The 21,432-nt window shown below is 47.4% G+C and overlaps 1 pseudogene; it reads right to left on the bottom strand.

The window, feature by feature from the left end:
• Nucleotides 1-19,255: 19,255 nt before the first annotated feature.
• LOC131569230 (zinc finger protein 850-like) overlaps nucleotides 19,256-21,432 on the bottom strand; it is a 337,185-nt pseudogene continuing 335,008 nt past the window's right edge.

Raw genomic sequence — 21,432 nt, 5'->3', positions numbered from 1 at the left:
ACCGAGTCAGACGCAGACCCAATCCTTCGTATGTTAGAAGCTACCTTTGTATCCCTGAACGAATCCAACCCTAACCTAACCGAATCCTGCTGGCTTTGTTACAATGTCAAACCCCCCTTTTACGAAGGAGTCACTTTAAACACTCCCTTCAGTTATTCCTCAGCCGACGCCCCTCACCAGTGCAGATGGGATACCCCTCGCAAGGGAATCACCCTGAGTCAAGTCACAGGCCAAGGCAGATGCTTTGGCAATGCAACCCTAGCTAGGCGGAAAGGCAACGTCTGCACCAAAATTGTCAAGCCTAACAGAAAAAACAATAAGTGGGCAATCCCATCCGCATCGGGGATGTGGGTTTGCCAGCGATTCGGAGTGAGTCCCTGTGTGTTCCTTCCCAAATTCAATGACTCTAACGACTTCTGTGTTCAAGTTCTGATTGTTCCTAGGGTTTTGTACCACTCAGACGAAGAGATGTACCATCTTCTTGAGGGACCCAGCCGGATCCACAAAAGAGAAATAATGACAGGTATAACTATCGCAATGCTGCTCAGCCTGGGAGCAGCAGGAACGGCCACGGGTGTCTCAGCCCTAGCGACCCAGCACCAAGGACTGTCCCAGCTGCAGGCAACGATCGACGAGGACCTGCAGAGGATCGAGAAATCCATCTCCTATCTAGAGAAGTCGGTCTCCTCACTCTCAGAAGAGGTCTTGCAGAACAGGCGAGGACTGGACCTCCTGTTCATGCAGCAAGGGGGCCTGTGTGCCGCCTTGAAAGGGTTTCTATGCAGACCACACGGGAGTCGTGAGAGACTCCATGGCAGAACTCCAGAACAGACTGGCTCAGAGACAGAAAGACAGGGAGGCCCAACAGAGCTGGTACGAGTCCTGGTTCAATCAATCACCTTGGCTAACCACTCTGATTTCTGCCTTGATAGGTCCATTGGCGATGCTGTTTCTAACAGTCACCTTCGGACCATGCCTGCTGAACAAGCTGGTCTCATTCGTTCAGAGCCGCCTGGAACGGACCAACATCCTGTTCATAGGGCGACAACAATCGCTGTGAATTCAACCAGGGAATTCAACCAAGGAACACTGCCAGTCACGAGATTTTCTAAACTTGTCTGGCAAAAGCTTACTCAGGTTTCCCAAAACCCCTTTCCCTTGTTAAGTTACAACCTTATACCTCATTTCAGTGCCTATGTACATGACTACCTCATTAATTTGTGAAAAGGGGGGGGGAGATGTGGTAGTCAGGGAGAGGCGCTGCGGAAGATTGCCGCGATGTCACGGAAAGGCAGGACCCTCTGTTCCCCATAGATAAGACCCTCAGTTACTCATAGATAAGAAATTAACATAGGAATGTGGCCCCACTAACAGTAGGAATGTTGCCCCACTGAATCCAGTAACTTTCCACTCCTTACCCAGTACTTTTCCATTCCCTACTAACCATAGGTAAGAAGGACAAACCCCTTTTGACGTAGAGACCCCCAAGACTATAAGACCCCATGAGAAGAAGTAATAAACGCCTTTTGACCGTCCACCACATTGGTGTCTGCGTGTGTCATTGGCCCGAACGGCCCTGGAGAGTGGGCTGTCGAGCTGTACCTCAGAACCAGGTCACCTGCCTTGGTATAGAAGGCAACAGCTGGAGACCTACTTTATTTAAATGCTCTTTAAAAGGCCTTTGACATTCCCAATTGCTGAACATGCCCTTTTGAGATTCCTAATGAAGACACAAAGTGTATTAAACCTTGCATTCAAAGATGTTGGAATAATTAGCAGTGGATTTAGCCCCAGTTGAAGCAAGGCTATCAATCATCTTCTCTGCTATATATTGAGATTATCCTTTTTCCATTCCTTGGCTATTGCTGACACAGCAAGCTCCGCTGAGGAATCAATTATCAGCTGCATTTGTAGCATTTTGGGCAGCGCTGACACAGGCAGACACTGTTTGCACACCCTGAAAGGCTCAGTCCAAGGCCCCTCTGACAGCACAGGCAGGGAGCCTCAGCACTCTGCTTCTGTCCCTGTGCCCCAGAGGCTGCCTTGCACTAAACCTGTGCCTCTGATACCTCTGTTGAGTTCTGGCCTAAGCTGTGACCCCCAGGCTCTGCACGGTTCAGCCTCAAAACTTTCCAAGAGAAAAACAAGAATTCTGTGAGTACAAAACAAACTGATGCCCTGAAACAGCATTTGCCACCATTTCCCCTCAAAGATCACAGATGTCCCTGAGCTCCCCAGAGAGGAGCCAGCTGGGGCATTTTTAGCCCTCCCTTTGCTGGAGGTGGTTCTGAGATGCCCCAGTGAGAGCTCAGCCCCAGGCCGAGCGCTGCCCCCATCTCAGGTGCTGCCCAGCTCTGCAGCAGCCAGGGAAAACCTGCCAAACCCACCTGCCTTGGCTATGGGGCAGCAGGGACAAGCTCAGCACCTCCTGGTTTGGAGGAGCTGCTCTGCTGTCTGCTCACAGGCATTCCCTGTAAATGCTCCCTGGGAAGAGCTCTTGGCTCAGAAGGGGAGGCCATGCCTGTGATACGCTCGGTGACATCCAGCAGGGCTTGGCCACTCAGGTGATTCCATTGGTAGCTGAACTCTTTCAGCAGTGACACTTTATCTACAAGGGAAACACACGTTTCTGCTCACTTTTCTCAGGTCATAGGAGAAAGGGCAGGGCCAACCCCATTTTATAAAATAAAGTACATTCTGCTGGATTTTGAATCCTTTTCTTCTTTCCTTCCAGCCTACTTGGCAGGGTTTTAAATTCTAAAAGAAAAGCTCTCCTCTCACAGTTGTAAATCCAAACTTGTCTGCTGTAGCAGGAGCTGTGTTAAAACATTTCACATCAGGGACCTCGAGAGTTCAGTCACATGGAAGCAGTGAAAAGGTTTTGCATCCCAGAGCAAACAGGAAGAGCCCCATATTCGGGTCACAGAAAGGCACTGTGAGCCTTGTGAGCCAGTGTGAGAATCTGTCCAAATCTTCCCTCATCTGCCTCATGATCCTTGGGAGACCACTGAAGACAAGACCCCGCCCTGTCTAGAATCTCTGGCTCTGAAGGAGAAAAGTCACATGCCACAGGCCCTGAGACCTGAAAGCTCAGTGTTAAGCTATTGTTTTCACAGGAGTGTTCACTGTATGCTAAGAAGGGGCACCATGCCCCGTTTGCAACAATAGCAGCTCTGGAAGCTGTCCCACCTCTCGGCCTGGCTGGACTTTCCCAGAGTTTTGGGTGGTCTCCCACCGAAGACCCTCACCTGTTTTACAACCACCGTGACAGACAGACGGAGATGTAAGAAGATTCTCCACCAAGGACTGAGACATGAAACTCCTCAAAGGCCCCTCTGCTCCTTCCAAGGACTGGGACTGAAACCCCCAGCCCAGGGGAGGTGTGTGGGGGAGGCAAGCTGACCAAAGCGAGATGTTTGCCTGCAGATTGTGACCACTGGAGCAAGAATACAATGGCTCTCATTTACTGCTGAGAACATGGACTATCTGTTACATCTGTTCCCTATTGTATCTGTTTCCCCCCCCTCACAATTTTCAGTAATAAAAACCTCTGAGTTAGCTAGAGCCTTTGAGATCTCCCCAGCGTAGCAGGCGGACCCTCAGCTGGACTGGACTAATGGACTTTGTCTCTGCGTTGGTGGCTATATCCCCTCTCTCTCTCTCTCTCCTCTTTCTCTATCTTTTTCTCTCCCTTAATCCCTCTATCGCATTTTTGCTGTGGTTATTTCAATAAAACCACATTGGATTTGATTATCACTGCAAAGCCCCTTGTACCGTGTTGGTGTTTTGCACTCTGAGATCATTCCTACGAACCATCAGGTCATCTGTCTACTAGGATGGACCCTGACATTAAATTGGCATCACGGACAGGATTCCAGTAGACAGAGGGATTTGCAGGCAAATCTCATGCTAAATTGAGTGCTCTGTCGCTGGAATTGGCACAAAAGATCTCTCAGTGCAAAACAGGGGTAACTGTCACTGTCATTATTGTTGCTGATCTGATACCGGCACTGATACCAACACTAATACTGATCCTGATCCTGATATTAATATTGATACTGAACCTGTTACTGTTATATTTGAATGAACCTGAACCTGTTTCTGTTGTATTTGAGTGGAATCTGAACTTGTTACTGCTGTATTTGTGTACCTGGACTGTCTAAAAGGGAAGGGACAGACCTGAGGAAATTAAGCTGTACCTTTTATACAGATATTTTCCCTTCACCTAAACAGGGGAGTGAGGGGCTGAGTGGCTTTTTCCCTGTTCTAAGTTCTGCTCCCCTCACAAAGAAAACATTTGTGTGCGTGTGTTCATGTGAGTGCATGTCTGTCCTGTCTGAGAAGGAAGAGACAAATTGGAAGCAACCAAACAGAGCCTCCCAGACTGATTCTGTCTCTTCACTACCCAGGGAAGCAAGGGGACAGTGAAAAGGCTGTGTGATTTGTGTAACTTAAGTTAACTCCCTGGTGTAGCTTTGGTCCCCTCGCAAAATTACTAAGAACTTCAGTGCAAAAGGTAAAGCTGAATTTTATGCTCTGCTTGCTAAATACAATGCCACACCCTCTCCAGGGGGAGAAGAATGGGCAAACTGCAATTGGTTTAACTTAGAAAATGTTATTGATAGAATATCTTCTTTGCAACATGAAACAAAATTCAAACTGGGCACAAATAAAACCACCCTCTGCTCAGTCTTGGGTGCCTGTCTCACAGCAGCCATAGAAACTCTCTTTAAGTGAAAAAGTGAGGAAAATGCTATCATAGACTCCCTCCAAAACCTAGTTGAAATTTTACAAAAACAATTGGATGAAGAAAGAAATGTAAATAACTTGTTGTGGGCTGCCCTGAGAGAGGAACATGTTAAAAATTCACATAATCCAGATTCCTCAAAAGAAACAGAGGAGAAAGAAACTCCTCGCATCGATCAAAATTGCCCTCAAACAGAATTAGCCCCGATGAAAAATTGCGGGAAACACAGTTGTAATAACATGAAACCTCTAATTAAAACAGAATGCAACTATATCAATAATGAAGATCTTAACCCACACAAAACCACTAAAGAAATCCCGTACACTGCTACTGAATTAACAAAACTTGCAAAGCAGTACGGGCTTCTACCCCAGAAATCTGAAACAGAACACATTTGTCAAGTGTCTCTCACTGGGGGAGATCAGATTCTTTTGTCAGAACAAGAAGCCGGTGGGTGCTGGGGACATGGGGCATTCCTAACAACAGCAGACAGACACATCCCATGGTCCCTAAATCAGCACACAGCTCATTGGGCAGGGGGGCTTAACCCCTTGGAAAAAGGAGACCCTTTGGTCGGTACCCCCGACCAACTCCTGGAAAACATTCACAAAAACGGCTGCCTGCAAACAATCCATGAAAAGAAATTAATTCCTGGTTTTGAATCTCCAATTCAATCACCTGTAAAGCCTGAAATTATGACCTCTTTAACTCAAGGGCTTCCAGGAACACTTAAACCTACAGCAATTCTCCTTCAGAAAACCATAGTAGCTCTGTCTCCTATTGAAAGACCAGAGAAAGTTCTTAGTAACCAGAATGATCCTTTTTGTTCCCCTTTATGACTCGCTGAGAAAAAGAATAAAATGGGATTGGACTTCTTCTCAGGAAGAAACATTGCAATTGCTGATTCTTGAAGTGACAGCTCACCAAGCACTGGACCCTATCCATCCTACAGACCCCTTTCAGGTGGAGTGGGGATTTGCCTCCTCACAGCTTTCAGTACACATTTGGCAGCAGGGTCCGGAGGGTCTGAAAAAGCCTGTTGGTTTTTATTCCTGTGGTTTCAAAGATGCTGAGAAAAGGTACACTGCCTGGGAAGGGGGAGTGTTTGTGGTTGGCTTGGCACCCAGGTAGGTGGAGGAGAACTGGGCAATCCAAGAAACTGGCAGCTTGGGTAGCAGCCAAAATAAACCTGCCTCTGTGACTAAAGCAACCCCTCCTCTCTGCTCCGCTTCTGCTAACAGAGAGGAACAGGACAATGCCCAGGTTGGAGAACTGTTAACTGTTTGGAGTATTTTCCAAAGTGAGGGACAGAATTACTTTCTTGTCTGTATTAACACCAAGTCCTATGCTATGTTTATATTTGGGTTGCTCCAGGCTGATGCTTTTAAAAGAACTACAGGAGATAATACTGTTAAAGCAATGCAGGGATGGTTTGGGATTTTCCTAAACCCACAGGAAATTCAATCTGGTAATGTTTCTCACTTTACTGTCAAAAGTGTGCAGGATTGGGCAGAAGGTGAAAAGATTAAATGGATTTCTCACAACTCTCAGTATGGATGGGGGGTAAATGAGTGTTCCAAAATCACTGCTTTTTGCCCAACAGCTCCAAGCATAATTCCTTCACTACAGAGACCAGATGATGATTTCAAGAACCCAGGGCATTACCCTGGACAATCTGTTTTTGGTGGACCCCCCGCTGCTGTAGGGGAAGTACCACTGCTGTTCAAAACCTCTCTGACAATTCCATTGTTCTAACTTTTTCTGCCTCTTCGTGGCAGAGTCTGTTGTGTTTACTTTTTCAGAAGAACTCCAAGGGACATGAAGACCTAATAAACCATGATAACACTAGTGATGGACAACAGAAATAATGCTTTCCCCTCCTTTATGTTAACACCAGGTGATGATAGTATATACATGACATGTAAATAACTGAACTTGAATAAATTGGCTGTCACAATTAAAGATTTGATCAAATTACAGCAACCACTGCAGTCATTCTTATTGGCTTTGTGAACACACCAGTGGCTGCTATCAAGCATATTACCAAATTGGGAGAAAGTAAATGTAAATGATCACAAATTGGTAATTGATGCACTCGGTGCTACACAAAACAATGTTTCTTTGGCTCTCAGCTGTATCCAGGCACAATTGTGGGTGCAGTCAATTTTTGCTTCAATTATAAGAGAAGGTGAAGAAGGCACTTTTCTCACTGAAATTCGGAAAATAATTTGAGACAGTGCCACTGACTTTGAAATAGAATTCCAATCCTGGTGGAACCTAGTGAATTTTGACCTGTGACTTAATTTTAAATACAACGACAGTTTTTTTTTAACTATACAAAATGCCTCAGAGCATTTGATTTTCCCTGTTCTAGCATTAGAACTGAATTATGACGGCGCTATTCTCTATCTTTCTGAACATAGAGAATGGGCCTGTCAAATTGGTAAGAAATGGCAAACTGTTGATTTGGAATCTTGTATTGCCCGAGAACAACAATGGTTCATCTCTGAAAGCAATGAAATCATAGTTCAAGACATTTGTTTAGATATAGAGCAAAATATCTGTCATTTTGAGATTTGTCCTAATGAGGCTTTTGAAACAATTCATAGGCAATACATGTGCATGTTTTAGAACTATTTGTGATTTTTTGCTCATATAAAATGTTATAGTAGATACAAAAGATCATTCAAACTTCTATGCTTGTAACTTTACTAAGATTTCAGGATGTGATTTTTCTTGTGAAGCTCCAGTCACTTCTCACTACCTGTGGCAATCTAACTACACACTGATTCACAAACTGATGTCTACTCCTATTGAGATGAATCTCACTCTGGTAAGACAACTGCTGCTCCATCAGAACTTGGTTGAAATCCTGGAGAAGATGAAGGAAAGCGGACAAGAGACCCGGGTGACTGTTCATCACAATGTAAGACAGATACACCGTGTCATGGAAAGAGTGGAGAAAGATGCGAGCACAGGTGGTGGGATACACTTTTTAGGTGGTCTCCTACTGCTACGAGTGTCTTGAACAGTGTGTGTCATCCCATTGTTATCCTTTTGATTTTAATTCTGTTTGGTTTCATTTTATCAGCAATCCTAGTCGTTATGAATTGGAAGAAGGTGAAACAGCTGACAAGATTGATGTCTATAGTTAATGCACACAATTTGGCTGATGTCCCCTGCACCGTGGAAATCCCCGAGACCTTTGACACAAAGCAATTATGAATTAAGCATATGTGTTTCAGAGTAATCCTGATTTTCTTTTATGATTTTGTGGAAATTACTTTTGATTTTTATTGAATCATTTTAGAAAATTATTTTAAAGTTAATGCTTGTATTATGATTTGTTTATTACTTTTGCTGTAGATTATTTGTGATTTGTTTTAACCATCTCTTGAAATTGTTATAAAAATAATATTGTTAATTAATTAATTGTTTTTGAAATTGTTATAACAAGAAAATTAATTAGTTTTTATTAATCAAACACTTCTAAAAAATGTTATGATAATCAATATTAATTATGTTTGTTTATTGTCTCCCTTTTTTCCCCTTCTTTTTCCTATCCTTTCTCTTCCTCCTTTTCTCTTTTCTGTCTCTCTGACATACTGCCTCTGCTTTTCCGGATATTCTACCAACGTACGGCAAGACTGATCAGCAATACTCTGATCACCCTGCTGATGAAGATCCCTTCAAGACAATTGTGAGTCATGGGGTCATGTGAGTGTCTGTCCAAATTTTCCCTCATCTGCCTCACGATCGTCCTTGGGAGACCACTGAAGAGAAGACCCCCCTTTTTAGAATCTGTCTCTAAAGGAAAAAAGTCACACACCATGGGCCCTGAGACCTGAAAGTTCAGTGTTAAGCTATTGTTTTCACAGGTGTATTTGCTGTATGCTAAGAAGAGGGCACCGTGCCCCGTTTGCAACAATAGCAGCCTTGGAAGCTGTCCCACCTCTCGGCCTGGCTGGACTTCTCCTGAGTTTCAGGTTGTCTCCCACCGAAGACCCTCACCTGTTTTACAACCACCGTGACAGACAGACGGAGATGTAAGAAGATTCTCCACCAAGGACTGAGACATGAAACTCCTAAAAGGCCCCTCTGCTCCTTCCAAGGACTGGGACTGAAACCCCCAGCCCGGGGGAGGTGTGTGGGGGAGGCAAGCTGACTGAAGCAAGATGTTTGCCTGCAGATTGTGACCACTGGACCGAGAACACAATGGCTCTTGCTTACTGCTGAGAACATGGACTATCTGTTACATCTGTTCCCTATTGTATCTGTTCCCCCCCCCCCCTCACAATTTTCAGTAATAAAATCCTCTGAGTTAGCTAGAGCCTTTGAGATCTCCCCAGCATAGCAGGCGGATCCTCGGCTGGACTGCACCAAAGGACTTTGTCTCTGCGTTGGTGGCTATATCCCCTCTCTCTCTCTCTCTCCTCTTTCTCTATCTTTTTCTCTCCCTTAATCCCTCTATCACATTTTTGCTGTGGTTGTTTCAATAAAACTGCATTTGATTTGATTATCACTGCAAGCCCTCTTGTACCGTGTTGGTTTTTGCACTCTGAGATCATTCCTACGAACCATCAGGTCATCTGTCTACTAGGACAGACCCTGACATTGGAGAGACATTTCTATGAGTTTTTTCGATGGGCAAAGTTCTTTGGGTTTTTCACGAATGTGCTCTTTGCCCTTGATATGTTCGTATGGGAATGCATGGAACCCATTTTCCAAGCCATTTTGAACCTTGGATTCGGGTACCCCCGCATTTATCCAATGTTCAGGGCACTCTTTTCGGTTTTGAAAGAGAGAGTGGCTGCCTTTCCCTGGATTGCTAACTGCAGGAGGCAAGCCCTATTCCCCCGAATTCCCACGGGAGAAGTTCCTTTTGGGGGAGATGATCTGCTGCTTCCCAGCCTGCCTGGCTCGCAGCAGAGGGGTGAAGTCTTCCCCGCAGCCAAAGAAGATTTTCCCCTGCATTTTCGGAGCATGCTCAGATGGAGCTACTTTTTCCCTCCTCCGTTGCTCTCAGAGGGGGTTTGAGTGGGCTGAGCCGCCCCTGGAAGCTCTGCAGGCATCGCCCCGTCCGGCCTCTTGGACCCCGCATCGCTCAGACCTGGGGGTGGAATCGGTGCCCGAGGTCCCGCCTCCCGAGTTTGTGGGGCTTCCCCAACCCTCCCCACGGGTGCGGGCACTTCCCCACGTGGCCTCTCCCACGGCCATCCCTCCTGTAGAGCCTTTGAGTGCAGCGGCCCCGCCTGGGCTTGCGAGCTCAGAAACACCGCTTCCCGCGGCTTCACCGGTGTTGCAAGGCAACAGCGATCAGGCACTGCTTCCACCGCTTACCACAGCTGTGCCAGTGTTGCTAGGCGATGCACTCAGTGACAATGGCGGTCGACGCCAGCGTGTCTCCGAGGCTGCGCCGCCTGTGGATGCACCAAGAGCCGACCCCATGTGGGTCCCCGTAGCCCCGCTCGCGGTGGCCCTGCTTTCACCCCGATGCCGGAGGTTGCAGTTGAGACCAGCGACCCAGTGCTGCCTCCGTCATCCCCCCCCGCCTGCTGTGACTGCACTCTCTCTGGCCTCGCCACCCCCACCAGCCACCCCAGCAGTTCTGCCTCCTTCGGGGACTCCGTCCTCCATGTCTGCGTCAGAGGCTGCCCTGGAACTGGAGGCATATTGAGCTCAGACCGTCCCATGCCGTTTGCCCTTGCAACAGCAGATTCAGCGGCCGGCCTCTCCTTCCGTGGAGGAGGCATGGCTCAACAGCTGAGTGCGGGTGCATCCTGGCCGCCTTCTTTCAAGCTCAGCATTCTTGGTGGGTTGGGGGGTGTTTGGTTGGTTGTTTCCCCTTGCAGGGTGCGAATCTCCCTGCCGTCCCTCGTGCACCCCAGCTGCAAGGGGGAGGTGGGTCCTGAAAGTTCTGCCTTTAGTCCCCATCCCAGAGGGGGTGGGGGTGGTACTGGGAGGCAGATGGGGGGAACACCTTTTGCATTTGCATTGCAGAGGCAGAGGGAGTGGCAGAAAGCCATCATCGCTTGTTTTCTGTGGGGAACAAACATTCCCAGACCCGAGATGGAGATTCTCAGGACAGCTTCTGTCCCCCCACTGCCAGCATGCATTGGTGATTCGGGGGGGAAGGATGTGTTTGGTCACTTGTTCTGCCATTGCTCTGGCAGTGTGGTGCTGGGCTGTGACAACACAGAGCCCGCCTCGCAGGCCGGGCCTGGGCTGTTTGGCTCGGTTCCCTGGGCCAGGTCCACTGCCCGGCTGGCTGCTGGGTTTGGGGGCTTTGCTTCCCCCGTCAAGACCTGGACCACTGTTCTGTGGGACAGGTCTGGGGTTCCTGATCCTTCCACGTGGGCCAGTGCCCACTCAGGGCCTCTCAGGCTCCTCTCTGCTGCTGCTGCTCTTTCCGGAAAAAACAAAAAAAAAAAAGTTGAAAGAGCTAGTAGCACCTCAAAAGCATTGAAGAGCCAAAAATTAAAAGTAGTTCAATAAAGGAGTGTGGTCAAGGCATTAAAAAAATTTTCTCAAAATTGTTTGATAACTGTTAATGGATTTTTGATAATTATTGATGATTTTTCTTTAGCAATTTGTTGTTTCAGGATTCTGCAAGCCTGTTTCAGGACCAAAAGGGACTTTCAGAAATGTCAAAGAGGAACATCTTCAGTTGATGGACTTTCTCCTGTAACTCAGCTGTTTGGAATTGAAGCAATGAATTTCTTTGCATCGTTTTTGCATTTTCTTATGTTGTAAGATTGTTTTGGTGATATGATAGAATTTTATGTTCTACAAGTGAAGAATTTCCCTGATCCTTCCACATCAGCACTTGATTGAGGTTTTTCATTGGCAAGAGATAACCCGTCAAGTGTTTGTTCTTTCTTCTGCATGGGTACAGCAGACAAAATGACAAACAATTTTCTTTTTAATTTAACTAAAATAAAAAGGGTGATATGTCAAAGACATCTTTTATGAAAAATCCTTTCCTTAGGATTTTTCCTCCTGAGAAGCTGAGAAGCCTCAGGAACAAAATGTAAACAATGGTTATCTGCTGCTGTGGAATGCAACAGGTGGATCTTTGATTGGCCCATGTTGGTTGTTTCTAATTAATGGCCAATCACAGTGAGCTGGCTTGGACAGAGAGTTTGAGCCACAAGCCTTGGTTATCATTCTTTGCTATTCTATTCTTAGCTAACCTTCTGATGAAATCCTTTCTTTTATTCTTTCAGTATAGTTTTAATATAATCTATATAATTAAATAATAAATCAAGCCTTCTGAAACATGGAGTCAGATCCTCGTCTATTCCCTCATCCTAAGACCCCTGTGAACACGGTCACGGTGACGAGCTGCCAGGGAGACAGGGTGACCGGAGCTCTGCCATCCCCACATCCCGGGCACAGACGAACTGGGGGCATTTCCGTGGCACCCCTGCCACGCTTCCCCTCCCCCCTGCCGACCCCCCCTTTGTCACTTCCTCAGGGTGGGGGACTTGGTGGCACTGCAGGACCCCTCTCTGTGCCATCCCTGAGGTGGCACCTGTGCTTTTTGTCACCACCACCCGCCAATTTGTCACCAGTGCCCCAAAACAGGGGGTGGCCCACATCCAATGGTGGGGGAGAAGGGACAGCAACATTTTTGATGTCTCCCTAACCACTTCCATCCCCCCAAGGATGCTCTGTGACTCTGCACTGCACCCCCCCCCCGCCCCTACCTCCTCCTCCTCCTTCACCTGTGCCCAGGAGGTGATGCCGCTGCTCCCACTGGGGACGTGCCAGTGACACCAAGGGGACACCGTGGGTCACCCCTCCAAGGGGCTGCAGGGTCACAGTGGCTCCTGGAGTGACAGCTGGTGGCTCCTGCAGTGACAGCTGGAGGTCCCACCATGCTGTGGTGACAATTTGGGGGATGGGTGCTCTTTTTGGGGTTCTCCAGGGTCGGTCCCAAAATCCCCTCCCATCACCACAAAGTCACCTCCCCAGTCCTCGCCTCCGTTTCCCTCTCGCTCTGCAGGGACCATGTGGAGCTGATGTTATAGCATTGGGTTTATTTGGGGGGATTTTGGGTTGGGGGCTACTGGGATGGACTGGTGGGACAGTGGGATGGGCCAGGCTGTGGGCAGGCCTGTGGTCATCTGGGCTGGGGGCAGGCCAGGCTGGGGGGCTGCAGGACCAGGGGCTGTCCAGATCAGAATCCAGCTGGGATCCATGGCTCTCATGTCCATCTGGACCAGTGTCCATCCAGAGTGGGATCCATGGTCTGGTGTCCATCTGGTCCAGGGTCCAACCTCTCCTGCCCCCATCCATCTCATACTCTCCAACCCAGCCAGGGCCACTTCTCACTGCAGTGTGGACGAGACCCTCGGTCAGTGCCAAGATGACCCCAGACCCCGTCCCAGCAACCCTGCCAGGTCACCCACCCCGAGCCTCAGTGCCACTGGTGTTCCCTGGAAGCCAGGCCAGATCCGGAATTCCTGGCAAAGGAGATCCAGAGTCCTTGGCTGGCGACTCAAGGGCATCCAGGATAGCGAGCACTGAGTCCATGGGGCATGGGGGGACAATTAGGAACACAACTGGGGACATGCCTGGGTGGACGGGGGTGGGGGGTGAAGGGGGTTAAGGGGTGGGGAGAGGGTTGGAGGGCGGGATGCACCCAAAACTTCACCAAGTCAAAGGGGAGGATGTTAAAAAATGGGGGGGGGGGGGGGGGGGGGGAGGATGGAAAATAGGGAAAAGAGCCAAAAAGGAGGAAAAGAACCCCAAATAGGGGAAGAGTGACCCAAAATGGGGGGAGGACCCAAATGACAGAGAAAGTATCCAAAGTAGGGAGGAAAATACACAAAATAGGGAGAAGGGATGCAAAAGACGGGGAAAGGATCCAATACGGAGGAAACGTCTCAAAGGGGGAGGAAAGGACCCAAAATCAGAGGACAAAGGGTGTCACAGGAACAAAGCTCTTCCTGCACTTGGGGCACTCCCATGGCTGCCCTTAGTGGTGGCTCTGTTGGTGTCTGGTCAAGCTAGAGCTCTGAGAGAAGCTCTTCCTACACTCAGAACACTCGTAGGGCCTCTCCCCGGTGTGGATGCATCAGTGGCTGATGAGAGCAGCGTTCTGCTTGAAGCCCTTCCCGCAGTCACGGCAGTTGGAGGGCCTCTCATCTGTGTGAAGCTGCTGGTGCAGGAGGAGAAAGGAGCTGGTCTGAAACCTCTTCTTGCATTTAATACACTCATAGGTCATCTCCCCAGTGTGGATCCTCTGGTGGCCAATCAGGTGGGACTTCGACATTAAGCTCTTCCCACACTGCCCACATTTGTAGGGCTCTTCCAGACCTGTGTGGACTTCCATGTGGCGGGTCAGGTGGCTTCTCCTCTGGTAGCTATTCCCACATTCCCCACACTGAAGAGGCCATTCCCCAGTGTGGTTTCTTTGGTGGATGGTCATTTCAGAGGTCGTCCTGAAGCTCTTCCCACCCTCTGCTGTCGGGAGTTTAGTTCAAGCATGGCTTAAAGAAAAAGGCCATGAAGCCATGCAATTGAGAGAAAAGTAACAGGTAGCTGTGAAGCAGTTCCAAAGCAGTTCCCAGCCTGACTTCTATAAACAATTAGTCTCTCTCAGGCATCATTCTATAAACAATAAAGTTCTCAGGCAGTCTTCCCATAACAAACGAAACACCCCCTCTGGGAAAAGATGGCACCCTGGGAAACAGATATGGAAGTTTTGGGACCCGTTCATATCACAGTGAGAACACTGGTTTTATTTTGTGTAAACAATCAACAGTATTGTAAAACAAAAGGAGTGGTTAGAGTTTTCTCTGTTAGCCTATCATAAACCTGGATTTTGGAATATGCATGAAGTTAATTAACACTGTTATTTAAAGTGACTGATCGATCAATAAATTGGAGTTCGATGCATTATAGGATGGTCGTTCTCCCCCTCACTTCAACAAATTGGTGACACCCGGACGTGATAGCGGACACCACGACGATCATGAACACCATGGGGATCGCGAACACCAAAGGATAGTGAGGACTGGTTCAGGCTCCGAAGCAGCGGGAGCGGCAATAAGCGCGAAATTAAAGCGGAGGGAAAAAGAAAACCGCCGATACGCGCCGTGCCCTGGTGACCATATTAGATAGGTCCAGCTGATACGTGCGGCAGAAGTCTGGGAAAACGCTGCTAGGTGAAAGTGCGCACTTAAAAAGAGGTATGGAAAGACAAGCCGCATATGAACTTTTTATTATGTTTTTGCAAAAAAGGCAAATTAAGGGAATAGACTTACGGAAGGAATTGCAAGGTCTTTTGGCTTATGGTCTGGAACGGGGAATCTTTGTGAATCCCCACACAGTTTACGAGTTAATGGAATTGCGTGAATTCGGTGATCTATTGTCAGAGGCTGCTTTAGAGAGTGGTAAAACTGCCAAGAAGCTAAGCAGGCCATGGCGAGTGATATATGGTGCACAATTTTACTATCTCTCTGAGTGCAAGACAGCGGCCGCAGCTCGTGGCGCTTCCGAGTCTGTGCTACTCCGAACTCGGCACGGGCGCTCCGCCATGGGGAGCAGCCGTGGCGAGCGACCGCCTAAAATGCTGCGCTATAGCGGCGGGAGCGGAGGCAGCGGCGGGGAGAGCGGAGCCGCCGCTGCGGGAGCCGAGGCGCGCCGCCCCGGGAGAGAGCGAAGCCGCCGTGGGGGGAGAGTGAAGCTGCCGCGGGGGGAGCCACCACCGGTGCAGCGGTGCCTGCAGCAGAGTCAGCCTGCCGGCGAGTAAACAAAGAGCCCAGCACAGTGGGGGGGTTTTCGCCCGCTCCGACACACGCGCCACGGGACTGGAGCGCTTTTTGCAGCGGGAGCGTTTCTCCCTCCCCCCTATAGCTGGCAAAAGCTTCAGTTTAGGACCTAACAGCCTAATGGATGTAACTTTTGTCAACAAAAGGAAAAGATCCCTGTTGAAATTAAGAAACAAGTGATGGTAAACATGGAAAGCTAAAGGCACTTTTGTTCTTCCTGGCAGAGACTGAAACAGGAATTAGCGTACTGTATGCATGGGTCAAATTTCGGCCGGTTTGGCTCGGCATTGGTATGCTGTCTTGAAATCACCTGTATTGGCAGAGACTTTAACATCAGAAGCCCAGATGGTTCAGTCAGTGGAACATCAGACTCTAGAATTATATTTTGAAAAGTTTAAAAATGTTAAGATATGTTAGACTGATTGTATGAGTGAGATGTTTTGATATAGAAATGCTATAGCAAATATTTTAGAATCAGGCCTGTAAGTAAGTTATAGTAAATGCTATATTTTATGTCTATAGTAAGTTTTATCTGTTATTAAGTAGTTTAAGTTAAATTAAATGCTAAATACTATTAAGGTTAAGTTTATTTTCCGTTAAGTTCGAGGTCTGTTAAGGTTAAATCATATTAGGTTTAAGATAAGTTAGATTCTGTTAAGTTTGATCTAACATTATTTACAAATAAGTCTAAAATCAGTTAAATTTTGTTATAGTTAAGTTTTGTTAGAATTAAGAGATTTTACATGTAAGTTCTGTTGATTTAAAATTCTATTAAGTTTAAGTAAAGATAAGTTTAAGTAATGTTAAGTTCTATTATGTTTAAATATTTTAAGTTTAAGTATTTTAAGTATAAGTGCTATTAAGTTTAAGTGATGTTATATAGATTTATGCTTTTACGATAGGTGTTTATTTTGTGACTTGTGTTCAAAGTGTTGTTGTGAACATCAGAGAAACCTTGCTAGCTGAAAATACTATTTAGTTATTAGAATTGCCTATTCTTATGTTGCAAAGAGTGTAGCACAGTTAGCCCATAGAATTTTGAAGCCAGTTAAGTTCTATTAATTTGAAAATAAGTCTGCTAAGTTAAGTATTTTAAGTGCTTCAAGTGCATACTACTTTCTCACCACTCCAAATCAACAAAGGACTGAGAATCGCCCAGCTGATCCCATTTCAGCCAAATGACTAAAGGATTACAGACTATAAAACTGATTTTGAACATTTTTGAGAAACCCAGGGAAGAGGTGGATGTGAAAATCTCAAGGACAGAAAGGATCGTTTTCAGACTTGCCATTCACCTCCTCTCCAGGTTTGCATGAATGAAAACAGCTAACAGCTTTCTTTTCTTAGTCCAATTACCACCTACCGTGTAATGCCTGATAAGGCCGGACATTGTGGCTCAGCTGGGGGTGGTTTTAACCCTTTGGGATAAAACGCCGTTGCCGGACGACAGGGAACTGATTGACATTATTGAATCATTATCATCGTTCCATATAACAGGACCGGCAAAAGAGAACTGTCTTGAATGTCACAGCCCAAATTGTGCTGCTTGGGTTGCACTGTGTTGTGGGGGTTGTGACAGGACCTTTTGGGTGGATCAGTTGTCACTTTTTCATTTATGGTGTGATACCTGTAATCATAGACATAACTGGGAACATAATTGGGAGTGGGCTCTACGGAATGAAACAGGACTAAACACTGCCTCAGCTTTAGATCTTTATGAGTCACATGAGCAGAAAATCTTGGCTTATTATCGGTGGGAGGTACAGTGTATTTTGAAAAGGGTTAAAGTTTAAAGTGCATCATATATAACCTCTGTAAGGTATAGAAAACTGGTGCCTTTAACACAACATTCCATTGTAGGGCCTATAAAAGGAGATCCCAATCAGGCATTAGACAACCGCATTAAAAGGTTACAAAGGTGTGGTCTTCAGGTCTCGGGAACAGTAAGGTTAAAAACTGATAAGAAAAAGAAGGTCAAAGTAAAAACAGAAAAATGAGGTTTACTTTTGTTATATTGCTAGGTGTAGTAGTAGCTGAAGAATTAAGGGTAACACATTTTAATCAACCTAGAGATAATGTATGAATAACACTTGCTACACAGATTAATCAGTCGTCGCTTTGTCTCAGCATTGCCAGTATGGTCTCCTCAAGAATTCTGTAGTATTATTAATAATCGTGCCTTATGTATGCACAATATGGTAAATATTAAATTGCCTGCACAAAAAGGGTATACTGCCAGTCAGAGTGACGGCTACCGCCAATGTCTGTTAATTCAATCACTTAATACTCCTTTGCATTCTCCACCTGAGGAGTTGGAGCTTTTTGGAAGTGCAAATGCTAGCATGACCAGTACTTCCAACGGTGGATGGTTTAGCTTTGATTACTCTAATTCTCAAAAGATGAATCAGCATAAACAGACATGGGCTACTCTAGATTCATCTCTAAGCCCAGACATAGTGTCCAAACAGCTTTATAATCAATGTAAAGGCTCTAATATCATGACACCTAAGAAATTACCTACAGGAATATTTCTAATTTGTGGAGATAGAGCCTGGAATGGAATACCAGCCCAACCTCAGGGTGGACCTTGTTATCTAGGCAAGTTATCACTATTTCACCCTAATATATCTGTGCTAATGCAATTAAGTCATAAGATAAGCAGGCAAAAGCGTAGCTTACATAATTTAGACTGTAGTCAAATAGGAGATCCATGGTTCTGGAGTAAATTTAAGCAAGTGATGGTTTCAGCTTTCCTACCATGGGGTGCTGCAAGCAAAGCATTGACTCTAGCAAAACAAATAGGGTGTTGGGCTAAGGGTGAACTGAATAAAACTTCACTTCTAGATATTAGATATGCTAACTTCAGATGTATAAAGTGTTAATCACGCTGTTCTACAAAATAGAGCTGCTATAGATTTCTTATTATTAGCACAAGGCCATGGATGTGAAGAGTTTGAAGGGATGTGTTGCATGAACTTATCTGATCATTCTGTATCTATTCATGCTAAGTTAAAAGAGCTACGATTAGGGCTTAACAGCCTTAAAGAAGAAGAAGGATTGGGTATTGATGAGTGGCTTAAAAGTTTAGGATTGGGACCATGGCTAAGAAACCTTGTAAAATATGCTATAGGGATATTAGGTGTACTCTTATTGCTTTTACTTATCTCACCTTGTTTCTGTGGCTATATCCAAAAGATGGTTAGTAAGATGATAGAGAAAATGTGGCAAACTAACCTCCTTTCTTTTAAAGAAAAAGACGGGGGAAATGTCGGGAGTTTAGTTCAGGCATGGCTTGAGGAAAAAGGCCATGAAGCCATGCAATTGAGAGAAAAGTAACAGGTAGCTGTGAAGCAGTTCCAAAGCAGTTCCCAGCCTGACTTCTATAAACAATTAGTCTCTCTCAGGCATCATTCTATAAACAATAAAGTTCTCAGGCAGTCTTCCCATAACAAATGAAACACCCTCTCTGGGAAAAGATGGCACCGTGGGAACAGAAATGGAAGTTTTGGGAACCTTTCATATCACAGTGAGAACACTGGTTTTATTTTGTGTAAACAATCAACGGTATTGTAAAACAAAAGGAGTGGTTAGAGTTTTCTCTGTTAGCCTATCATAAACCTGGATTTTGGAATATGCATGAAGTTAATTAACACTGTTATTTAAAGTGACTGATCGATCAATAAATTGGAGTTCGATGCATTATAGGATGGTCGTTCTCCCCCTCACTTCAACACTCTGCATACTCATAGCTTTGTTCCTCCGTGTGGGTCCTCAGGTGGGCAGTCAGGGTGGAGTTCTGGGTGAAGCTCTTTCCAAACTCAGGACACTCGTAGGGCCTCTCCCCGCTATGGACGCGCAGGTAGTGATGAGGCCGGAGTTGTACCTGAAGCCTTTTGCACAAAGGTGGCAGCAGAAGGGCCTCTTGCCTTTGTGACTCTGCTGATGCCTGATGAGACAGGAACTCATCTGAAACCTCTTCCTGCATTTATCACACTCGTCGGGACGTTCTTCTGTGTGGATTCTCATGTGGCGGATCAGGGAGGATCTCAGGGAGAAGCTCTTCCCACATTCTGAGGACTTGCAGGACTCCTCCCCATCCTGGAGCTGCTCATGGATCCCCAGCTCTGAGCTGCAGCTCCCTCCCTGGTCCAGGGTGGGCCTTTCCCCCTCAGATCCCCGTGATCGGCGTTTGCAGCCCCTCCTCGTAAGGGATCTCTGGGGCTTTTCTTTCCCCTTTGATTCCTGTGCTGTGGAGTGGCACAAAACAGCCTCTTCTACAAAGTTCTCCTGTGGGGATTTGACCTCCCTGGTCTCTGGCCTAAGCTTCTTGTCTGGGGAAGGAAGGACAAGGAGAAGATGGGATTTGCCTCTGTGCAACAGGGAAGGGCAAGGAGATCCCCCCAGTGCATCCCCAGCAGGATGGCTTTGGCAGCAGGGTTGTCCTGCAGCCGGGGGCCGTGCTGGGGTGGGATATGGAGCAGGAGAGAGGGGGAAAGGGGCACTGACTTCCTCCTCACCTGCCTGGGGCTGCTGGGCCATCTTCCTCTTCCTCAGGGTGTCCTCCTTCTTCATCGGGCCAAGGTTTGGAAAAAGAAAATCCTGGTTTGGGGGAAAACAACGGCTGAACGTGTTGAGTTTGATAGTCCTGTTGCCCAAGTGCAGCTGGAGAAGTCAGTGCCCCTTTCAGCCTCGGGGGACCTGGAGCCCGCTCATCCCCAGCCTCCCCCACCCCTCCAGGCAGCCAGTTTGTCTCCCAGCTCCGGGATCGTCCCTCTGTGCTCTTCCCCACTCCAAGGCTCCCGAGCTCCCTTTTGCTCTCCTGGGCATCCCCCAGCCTGAGATTGCCCCTGTGCCCATCGGTACCAGGCGAACGTGAGGCTGTTCCCTCCACGGGAAATTCACGGTTCGGGTTTGAGGTCCTGCAAGAGTCAAAGATCCCCTGCCCCATGAAAAAACCCTCCCAGAGACCCCCAATGGATTTTGTGTGAGCTCCCCCTCCCCACTCACCTGCGGCTTCTGGAGGGGGCAATGCAGCAGGAGTCAGGGGAGCGGCAGGGGAAGGCGGCGGGGAAACCAACATGGTTGTGCTGCTCCTCTTCCTTCTGCTCCTCCACTTACTCCTCATCTGTTCCTCCTCTTCCTCCCACTTTTCTATCACTCCTAGACTGGCCCAGGCAATGCTGACACCCAAAAGCAGCCGCGCTCTGCCCTGGGTGGGTTCCGAAACAGCATGGCAGTGAAACTGGGGAGTGAAACTGGGAGCATTGGGAAAGATCATGAGAGCAGCGGAAAGGAATTGGGAGTGCTTTCCCTGCCAGTCCCGCTTTTACTGGGAGAACTGAGAGGGAACTGGGAGCAAACAGCACTCGGAGGCGGCTGCAGCCGGCAGCTAGTGGGGCCACAATAGAAGGCCTGGTTATGAGAATAAGAGAGCGATCGCGTGCTGGGATTGGTGGGCGGGAGCAGCGCGGGGTTTGCTCGGTTATGTGAGGACCGGGAGGGGCCGGAGCGATGGCGGCGGCGGCCGGTGAGAGGGGACAGGGAGCGGGAATGGGGACCGGGAGCAGGAATGGGGACGGCAATGAGGACAGGGAGTGGGTATGGGGACAGGGAAGACACATGGGAATGGGGACATGATCGGAAATGGCACCCGGAACTGGAATGGCACAGAGAATGGGGACAGGGACCGGGAATTGGAATATGGGTATGGGACAGGGAATATTGAAATGGAAATACGGGAACAGGAGCAAGACCGTGAATAACAGAAGGGGAACAGAGACTTGGAATATGGGAGACGGATAGGGAATGAGACTGGAATGAGATTCAGGCTTGGATGGCAGCAGAACGGTACCAGGGTGACATGGGAATGGGTGGGTGAGAGGGGGTGACAGCAGGGAGAGGGGG

Source organism: Ammospiza caudacuta, chromosome 29 (assembly GCF_027887145.1).
Source record: "Ammospiza caudacuta isolate bAmmCau1 chromosome 29, bAmmCau1.pri, whole genome shotgun sequence".
NCBI lineage: Eukaryota > Metazoa > Chordata > Aves > Passeriformes > Passerellidae > Ammospiza > Ammospiza caudacuta.
The sequence above is the reverse complement of the archived record's forward strand: the minus strand, read 5'-3'. Positions and strand labels throughout refer to the sequence as shown.